The sequence below is a fragment of the Dermacentor andersoni genome, chromosome 6, assembly GCF_023375885.2.
Source record: "Dermacentor andersoni chromosome 6, qqDerAnde1_hic_scaffold, whole genome shotgun sequence".
Classification (NCBI taxonomy): Eukaryota; Metazoa; Arthropoda; class Arachnida; order Ixodida; family Ixodidae; genus Dermacentor; species Dermacentor andersoni.
The window spans coordinates 131,935,557-131,946,266 of record NC_092819.1 but is presented as its reverse complement, the minus strand read 5'-3'; positions in this window follow the sequence as shown (position 1 = coordinate 131,946,266).

Below are 10,710 nucleotides of genomic sequence, written 5' to 3'. Positions count from 1 at the left end.
CTCTGCCAGGCACCACACTCTAAAGACAGCATTATCGCCCTAACATGGATCCCGGCCCAGGCGGGCCCTGTCCACCCACACCTGCCCAATCTCAACGAGGTCACCCACTCCATTGGGCGAGGCCTAGTCAACCGCGCCGGAGTCACTGGAGACGAGTTGGACGCCAGGGACAATCTGACAACTTATAACGATCTCGTTAAGGCCTTTTACCTCAGTCGCCGAACCTTCCCCCCGCCTCACCCCAAGTTCAGCCGGGCGCAGGCTACCACCCTGCGTCTGCTACAAACACGTACCCTTCACCCGCCCACCTCCACCTTATATTTGCAGACGTCTACACTACCCCCAACTGCCGGTGCTGTGGCATTCACCTGGCTACGCTTCCGCATATGCTGTGAGAGTGCCCAGCACAGTATACACAGACTAACACCACGACTCTCTCGTCGAGGTTGCATGAGGCTCTGCGGAGCTCCACCCTTGATCACCAAACCTGGGCGACCCAGCATGCCCGTGAGGCGGCGGCAAGGCAAGCCCTCGACGTCCCTTCATGCGAGGCTTAGGCCCGGCCATCATAAAGTGCTGGTTGTACAATAAAAGTTTATTCCTCCTCCTCCTACCTTCGCACGAGAAATGCCAACTTCTAAAAGGGCTACGCCATCAAATAGCTGTTTTAAGACAGCCTCGACTAAGCGCAAACAACTTTACTCTTGCGGCAATGCTTACGTCCCACAAGAAACAAAAACAAAAAACAGAAAAAGAAAGCTAATAAGTAAGCCAATACTGAACCCATATGCCGATGCCCTCCGTGAAGGCGACGCCGCCAGGGGGCCTGCGAGTGCGAACGTGCTTCGCATCGGCTCTGCACAAACACGGCGATATCGTTCGAATTTCCACCCACGCAGTGCCCATCTCTTCACTACACCGTTCGTAAAGGTGAGCGCTACCATCTGTTCAAATTTGGTGGCCGTCGGTCCTCCCTAAGCGGGCCCACGGGTCGAAAACCGCCCTTTGCCGATTAGCTGCCGCACTAGGCCTCGCGCCACCATGCGTTAAGCCTAAGCCTCTTTGACCTCTCCTACGTCGACAGTATGGAGGCCCAAGTGATCGGAGAGACCATCGACCCAAAGGAATATGATCCCAGGGACTGGAATCGTATCCTGAGCTTACCCACCCGTCAGAAAGGAGCACCGAAAATCCAGGACCAGGCGAACGCCACCATAGGCTCGCGAACTGCAGATTCCGTACACCAAGCGTCCCAGCTGTGCGCGACGCGTCTTGCGGCGCAAAGGTCGCAAGGCCAGCCGCGTTTGCCTGAGGATGCCTACAAGATAGTTTTTCGTTCAACCGGGGGACTTACCTTGACCGACCTTCAACCGCACCAGCTTCGCCTGGCCCTGCTAACTGCAGCCAACGACCTCCAAGCACCAGACGCCACCAACTTGATTATCCACCCCCTCAACAATACCTGCACGATGAGTACCCCGCATAAAGCCGACGGGCTACGCCTGGTCGCCATCCAACAACTCTCCACTCGAACCCCAGTCTACGCCGTCACCGCCTACATCGCCCCCCCCCCCCCCCCGGAGGGTGCAGTAAGAGGAGTAATCACAAACGCCTACTGGGAAGAAACCCCAGCACAGATTCTGGACGACCTCATCAGGGGCAACCATAACGTCCCCATCATTGATGCACGCCGCATGGGACGGACCCGTTGGATCCTTATCACCTTCCGGACGGGTCCGGTGCCCCGAACTATCTCCTACGGAGGCGGACTCCACAGCTGCAGTTTATACAGAGGACACCTGGACGTTTGCACAAACTGTAGAAAACCACGGCATGGCGCGGATGTGTGTACCCTTCAGCGTACGCACAACTGTTCAAGATGCGGTATCCCGACATGCACCCCAGCCTGCATACTCTGCGGAGGCGCCCACATGACCGGTACTAAAGGCTGCAAGGCGAGGGGACGCCGCTCACCGCCCGCGTCACGACAACAGCACATCTCCCGCACACCGGAACGAGACGCGGACCGCTCCAGCGTCCGTCGCTCCAGCACGTCTCGCTCATCGTCTCGTCGCCGCCAGAACCAACAGTCTCCACAGCTTTTCTTGGCGGACAGAGTAGCAGGCAAAAGAATGAACGCTCCCAGCAAGCCCTCAATCCCCCCGCCCACACAGGTGGACCCCCGTGACCGGGAGCTCCAGGCCCTGCGAGAGGAGGTGAGTCGTCTTACCTCTCTCATCAAGACTCCCACCATTACCCCTCTACCGCTTCCGCCAATCGCTCCTCCCACCCAACCCACGCCGCTATCTCAAACACCCACTGAAAACATGGAAGAATTCGACTCCCAACCCCCCCCCCCCCCACCTCACCCCCACCCAAGAAAAAACGCACAACAGAGCACCCACCCGTTACCCAGACCGACCTTCAATGTCTAGAGGCCCGCATGGACGCTAAACTCGCCGAAATGGATGCGCTTCTAGAGGCAAAATTCAATCAGCTTATCGACCATCGGTCTCAACGCTTCGAACAACAAATTGAACCGGCATTTGCGCGCATGGTGCACACCCTTGAGATGAGCCTTGCACGGTACGACACCCGCCTCCAAACAATCGAGCAGGCCCTTCCCTCGCTGCAGGTCCCCAAATCGCCCCTATCAATCCCGCCCACCTACCCCACAGAACTCCCTACCCAACTCACCTATACTCGCCCCACCCAAGCTACAGTATGGCGGGGCTACCACCTAATTCCTTATCAATTCTGCAATGGAACTGGCTCTGCTTCCGGGGCAAGCGCGCACCCTTCCAACTCCTCCTCCTCGCTCTTCCCACGCCCCACATCCTCCTCCTTCAGGACACACATGCCCCTGCCACACTTCCCAGCTACACATCCGCTCACTCGGACGCAATGAATACACCCAGGGCTTCCACACTCATACATCGCTCCATTATACACCAAACGCATCAGATCACCTCCGAGACGCCCTGCGTGATCACAGAAATCATACAACATACACACTCCACACCATCTACTTTTATTGCAAACATACCACCCGCAGTCTCATCCGATGGCTTCATTGGACACGCTACTGCGAGATCTCCATCGTATTGCAGGCAAGCATCCAGTGATAATCGGAGGGGACTTCAACAGTCACCATACTGACTGGGGCTACCGCACCACCACGGGACGAAGACGACGACTCTGGCTCTTGGCACAAGAGCTCCGCCTCACAATACACAACTTTAACACCCCCACGAGAATTGGCAACAGTGTCATCGCGGACACCAGCCCGGACTTGACAGTGAGCCACAACCTTGCGGGTATTACGTGGAACACAACACATCACACATTAGGGAGCGATCATTACACCGTCTAGGTTAGAGTACCCTACAACAAAGAACGACCCTTCACCTAACACACAAACTCACCAACTGGGACGCAGTCCGCGCCGCACGGGCGGCCCTTCCTGACACTCCCATTACAGACATCGACCAGTGGGTGACATCACTCATGGACGATGTCTCCGCACACACTCGAACCTTTGACACCGCACCAGATACACCCACCCTCAACACTCACCTGGCGCACCTATGGGAGGCCCACCATAGAATTCTAGAGGGCTGGAAAGGGCAAAAGCTCAACCGGACCCTTAAAAAGCGGCTAGCCGCACTGCAAAAGAAAAAAAAATTGCTGAGCATTCTGAGGAGCTCTGCCGATCCAACTGGGGACAGATTTGCGATAGTATGGCTGGCAATCTGTCCTCCAAGCGTAGCTGGCAACTCCTACGTCACTTAATTAATCCCACGCAATCTAAGACAGCCACACAACAACACGTCACACGCCTTATATAGAAGACCGACCTTTCTTCCGACGCACTCAACGACATACTTAGGAACACACATACAACTCCCGGTACCTCAAACCCCCTGCCCCCCTATCCCCTATACAGGCACCCCGAATGCCAATCTCGACGTGGAGATTACGGAAGTAGAAGAGCGGCCCTCCTGACTCTCCGCTCTAACTCCACTCCAGGAGTTGACCGTATCTCCAATAGCATGCTCCGCGATTTGGACGATCAGTCGATTGCCCAGCTCACGGGGTACTTCAACACATGCTGGCAGGAGGGCACCCTTCCGCGATTTTGGCGTCACGCCAAAATCTTATTCATACCCCAGCCTCACAAACCCCTTACACCTGCAAATCTGCGCGCCATCTCCCTAACCTCATGCCTGGGCAAGCTTTTGGAGCATGCCGCACTCGCCGGACTCACCCAACACATGGCGGAGCAAGACCTTTACCCGCGCAGCATGGTGGGCTTCCGTCCCCACCTGTCGGCACAGGTCGCCATGCTCCAGCTCACACAGGATATTTTCGACCCCCTCATACCGGGCCACACAAAAGCCGTCCTCGCCTTGAATCTCTCCAAGGCCTTTGATCGCCTAGACCATCGAGCGATAATGGCGGCGCTCTCCCCCTTGAACATAGGTGAACGAATGTACGCCTATATTCAAACATTCCTTACTAACCGCACAGCCGAAGTTCACTTCGGTCCCCACACATCCCGCCCATACACCCTTAGTGGCACTGGCAACCCTCAGGGATCTGCCCTCTCCCCTTTTCCCTTCAATGTCACTCTCATTCCCCTTGCCCGCAAACTACAAACCATCCCTCACCTTCGGCACCCACTCTGTGCTGATATCACTCTATGGACCACCCATGGCAGTGATGGAGACATAGAGAATACTCTGCAGTCGGCGGCTACCCTCACCCAAACACATGCGCGGAGTATCGGACTCTCATGCTCTCCGGAGAAGTCGGAGCTCCTCATACTCCACCCCACAACCCGAAACTGCCCCACCACCCCTATAACCATGACACTGGAAAACCGGTACATCTCTGAGGTACACACTCTCCGGGTACTGGGCCTCCACATCCAAAATAACAGGAAAAACACTCTCACCATCCACAAACTCAAGCGCACGGTAGTGTCGATATCCCACCTAATCCGCCGAGTTTCTGCACGCCACCGGGGTATGAAGAAGCATGACCTATGTCGTCTCATTCATGCCTTCTTCCTCAGCCGCTTTCTCTTCCCGCTCCCCTACCTTAAACTCCAGGGCAGGGAAATCTCCACCCTGGGTGCCATGATCCGAACAGTATTTAAGACAGCACTACACCTACCCCTAAATACCTCCACCGAAAAACTCCTCCAGCTAGGCCTACATAACACGATAGGTGAGCTTATTGAGGCCCACCGACAGACACAATACATACGTCTCGCGAGCACCACCACCGGCAGACACATCCTACACACCCTCGGTATCAGGATACCAACCACGGATCCCACACAGCTCCAGGTCCCCCACCACATTCACCGCGAACTTCTTATTAAACCTCTCCCTAAAAACATGCACCCCACCTACCACGAACCCCGCCGCAGAGCTCGCGCACAGGCGCTCCACAAACACTATGGCACGGAACCGGATGCTGTGTGGGTGGATGCCGCATGCACAGGTGAGGACGCGGTTGTTGCCATCACGAACCCCTCCCTACAACTGATTACCACCCTTCACATATCCCCAACTGCCACTTCAGAGGAGGGTGAAGAGGCCGCCATTGCCCTAGCGATTACGCGCACGGAGGCCCGGTATATATTATCGGACTCTAATACTGCGATACTAAATTTTGCTCGCGGGAGAGTTCACGTCCCTGCATTTCGCATACTGAACTCCCTCGCTGCACACCCTGCCCGCCACATGGAGCTCATATGGGTGCCTGCCCACTCTGGTAATCCTGGAAACGAGGCGGCCAACGCTTTTAGCCCGAGGGTCTCTCAACCGGGCACCGGCGGCCTCCGATCCAGGGTTCTCACGGGAGCGCATGCATTCATTCAGTGAACTGACGTAAGCTTGCAAAGCCGAGCGTCGGCTCTATCCCCCACCCCATCCCTCCCTCGACAATTATCACCAGACACTTTGGAGGCGGCTCCAAACACGCATCTTACCCTCCCCTCATATACTCTCGCGCTATCACCACGTCCACACCGACCCCTCCTGTACCCTCTGCCACAACCCCAAAGCCACTCTCGATCACATGCTTTTCCTCTGCCCGGCGGATCCTCCACCACGGGGCCTGCAGCACCTTACTACTTGGGAGGCTTGGGAGACCCTACTATTCTGCGAGGACCCGGCCACCAAGCAAGCCATCGCCACAGGCCGGGCTGCCAGCGTCATGAGCCTCCGGGACATGAAGGTTTGAGTGCAGTGGGGCCGTGCGGGGGCCCAAGGACCTGCGTGTCGGCAACTCCCCTGTGTGCAATAAAGTTATCACCACCACCACCATGAAGAATAGTCATAGTTCCATACATATTAAAATATATCAGAATATAAATACTTACTTTCAACGAAAGAAAAAGCATTTCTATGTGTTTTTCATGTTTACGAACAACAAAAAGCAGAAATGCAGAAACCACTCAAAGAAATCGTTATATTGGTATACCTGCTATTCAAAAACAATAATGTGGACACTTGAATTTAGTGGCGCCTACCCGCGAGTATTCTTCCATTTTTGCCTATTGCCTCCCGATTCAAGGCCGATCCCCCGTAGTGGGTTGCGTCATATTCGTAGGCACCAAACCAAACCAATCCAAACCATAAGCGGTCCCTGGCTGATCTGAGGATGATGACGTGCCTTGTTTTGATGTTGGCTGGTTTCCATGTTGGCCAGTGCTTGATACCCCTTGTAAATACATCGCGTAAATAATTTACCTATTGTACTTCCACGTAACAATATATTTACGGAACAACTATCAGTCTAGAGTACTCGTTGCTGCAAATATGAAAGAGTTCACATCAGCCGTGTTTGCAATTGAAAAAGTCGGAGCTCAATAGAATAGCGATAAGGAAAAAACAGTGGAAATGATGAATACAAGACATAAATAATTCCATAATGTAACGCAGCAGCAATTATATAATGTATTCATCGCAGACAAATAAAAATTTCGCCTCTATAATAGACACTTGGCTGCAGGTCTGAACGAAAAATACATGTCAAAATTTGGTATAATATTGAAAGTAGCCAGAAATGTAGAGCTCTGTGACAATGAATTATCCTGTAGTTGTTTCAATAAGAAACCATCTATATCTTTGCATTAGTAGTATCTTAGTCAGGGTTATGTTGTTCAGCTTTAGGACTGCGCTCAGACAGTGCCACTGAAACACACATGTCTTTATTTGTTTGATATATTAGGTAGTTTATGTTCTAGCATTTGCAGCCTAATTAGTACAAAAAGCAGGGTATGGAGCACAAGTCTGTGTTTCGTCTGCATACGATACTCAAAAGTGGTGTTAATAATGCTGTTTGTCTATATTCGCAATGGGAGGAGATCTAAAAATTACTCGAGCATCCAATGCGAATATTATGCTTGGTACAAGAGACGCTAATGGTAGAGGTTAGTAGTATTGCACCAGTGTAAGATAGGGGCGTAAAGCATATTTGCAATGTATCGAATTATCTTTTTTTCGCATTGTTTTCAACATAAATTTTCATATCGTTCGTCTTCATGTCAGTTCGCCATACCAAGCTGCGGTTGTTTATATGTGCCGCAAGGACCTCGCAATATGTTTGAATCTTAACAGATATTCGAAAAATTGCTTGGCCACCTGTGATCACTGCAGATATGACAAGGATTACTTCTTGCACACCTTGTTTATGGGAGTATCCCATGCTAAAGAAGCAGAGAGAGTGATGTCGAGCCTCTTATGTTGATCAAATAATTCTGTTTATTGTTTTGAACAGCAAAAAGTGCATAGGAAAGGATATTTACAGCGCCTTGCATTAGGCGCTGCTAAAGAGCGTCGAGCAGCCTTCTGATTTTGGTCAAGGAAATACGTTTGTTCGGTAGGTTCTCGTACGTTCAATTTATCAGCCTGTTTCTTTGCTGGCATAAGCTAAACAGCGCTTAGTAAACCATTGCATCCAGCTTTTGGACCCATGCACAACAGCGACAATAAAGAAGCACTTACGTTGAAGCCATACACGGCTCTGCCTGTTAAGTTCGTTTAGTTGCGCGAGCTACGGTGAATAGGTTTCATTGTCGCAATATTTTGTATAGTTGTTGTTAGCCGCTGGCAGAACAAAAAGCGAAAGCGGGCTTGGCCGTAGGATCGAAATGAGGGCCAAAGAGAAGCCTCGAATAAAGAAAACACAAATACGAATCTGTTCTTTCTCGTCCCCTCGGTTTTTGCCCACTCTTGCATTGAGCATTCCGTAAATCGTCACGTACTGGTACAATTGTGAACTTAAGCGAACTTGCAATCTTCGAGCCTCGTGGCGTGTTGCAGCTGCAACCGATAAAAACATGAAAGCCGTAACCAGTGTTCTCGAGCTGCTATGACGTTCTCCAAGCCCGACCATTAATTATACGGAGCAATGCCGCAATCGGCGTCAAGAAGGAGAGAATATATACCGAGAATGAACACTGCACTGACCAATATCCGGTATTTGAATAAATCAAGGTTACCACTTTGGTGGATTTCTCATACACAAGACAACCAAAATCTGTAACTTCTTTTCGACTCAAGAGAGTTAAGGCTCATATATTAGTCGAGATTATGCAATAAAGAAAATCAAGAAATCTGAAGTTATTCTGTACTCTCCTGCGGCACGAACCTTGCTGTGAAATTGAACGCACCCATTTTGCAATGGGTTGACGCCATCGAGCTGTCAGTGGAGCTGACCCCAAATATGAAACGAGCGAGCTCACTGGCGCACTGCAGACATCGTTGCCACATCAGCTTTCCACATATTGGTGGGCGTCTTGCGCTTTCGCACGCGATCTTTGCCATGCACATACGACTTACTGCACGCTGGCTATAGTCAGGTGACTTAGATGAGACACGTTCTCGCGTCCGTGTTTAGCGATTGTATAGATGCAAGTAGCTGGCTTCAGTGCGTAACACAAAAAAGCACAAGACAAATCTAAGTACGTTTAAGGGCTTCAGGGCTCATTTACTGGATTAGACAAAGGAAGGGCCATTTAATATTTTCTCGGAATGGAATCAGTCAGAGAAATTCTTGTCACACGCCATTGAGCGAGATAAGCACCTGCGAATGTAGCTTTGAAGCCTGTAATTAGCGGTCGGTGGCAATTGAAACAGCTTCTGGAGAACAACGTTGCTTAGCGAAATATTTCTAATACCTGAGGAAAAACATAACTGTTTATAAGCTTTATTATGTATGTGCGTAGAAGGCTCAGCAAGCTCTGTAATCAAATATAGAACACATGGTAAGAATCATCTTGCGAGTTGCGTCAATAATTATCCGTCGACATTCAGGTGAAGTGAATTTGTGGGCAGCCTACTCTAACAATATAACGTATGGTTCCAGCAACGTACAATTTCTTTTTTACTCCTTTCCGTTTGAAATAAACTAGTACATATAACACAAAATTTTCGGGCCTTATTCATTTCAGCGCAGCTTTGCCCGACACGATAGCATTCTCAAAAAGCATCATTACCTGTTTTCTTGATGTATTAATCACTTGCTGTTTGCTACTGAGTTTCACATAAACATGCTGCATGCCACGCTTTTTTCAAGGCTTAATTGTTCGGTTAAAATATGTCAGCTTTTATTTGGATATCAAAACGATGACACTCTATTTCCGAACTTTACTAATACACCTTTATTTGGAAATCCGATAAGTTCATCACAGAAGTCAATGGCATTCCGCTCTTTCGATTATTGATCGAAGGCCGCCTTCTGCTTTGTGAACTTGCTTTGCAGATCCTCTCTGAACTTTAACTTTCTTTGCATATCTCCTTTACAACCAGCAGTTCGTTCGTCTTGAGAAAGAGAGAGAGCAGAACAGAAAAATAAATGTATGAGTGAGAATTTTTCACACCCTTTTTTGCCTCATTTGGTCTGTGTAAATGTCTTCGTAGCTCGCAGGCTTACCAGGCGGCTTCCTCAAACTGTTCCGGTGTGCCTAATTGAATGAGCTTGGCAGAATATGACGGTTATTCCCCATCTGCAACTCAAAGCAATGGGAACATAGGGACGGGAAAGCTGCGAAGAATGGTGAAACACACTTAGCGTGTTTCGGAATTATTCCTCCCCAGTGAAAGAATGAGGCGAACATGCTTCCCCAAAAGGGGCTTCAACACTCTCCAAGGCTTTCAAGCCCACGGAAATCCCTTCTATTTCCAATTCATTTCTCTTCCTTGTCCAAAGCTTCAGGTAGAACGACCAACATTCACTATTCGTGTTTCTTTGCTTCTTGTATTGCGGCTATAAAGTTTTAATGAATGCTTTTAAGTCCCAGTGGTGAAGTGTGCTGCGTGCCATCAGTGTACGGCTCCACCTTGCCGTGTGTTTTTGCAAATGGCAATATATTTGTTGACATCTTTTTAACAAGTGTGTATATCTTTATATTTCAATACATTTGGCTGTTTATGACCGTTCACAGGACGGCCGTTCCAGCTTTCTTTAGTGTTGGGATCATATCCGGTTGATGTATACTACGGGACTACATATTAGCTGTGGAAAGAGGATGATGCCGCTGGCCTGTGGTTGCCTTATTCCAATAATGACATCAATAAACTTGCCCGTACTTGCCGGATTGCTCACTCGGAATTTGATGCAGCTGATGCCATTTCCTCGGCGCTTGTATACCAAAAGCCAAAAGGAGTTGTCTTTTCCTGCTCCTCAAAGTAT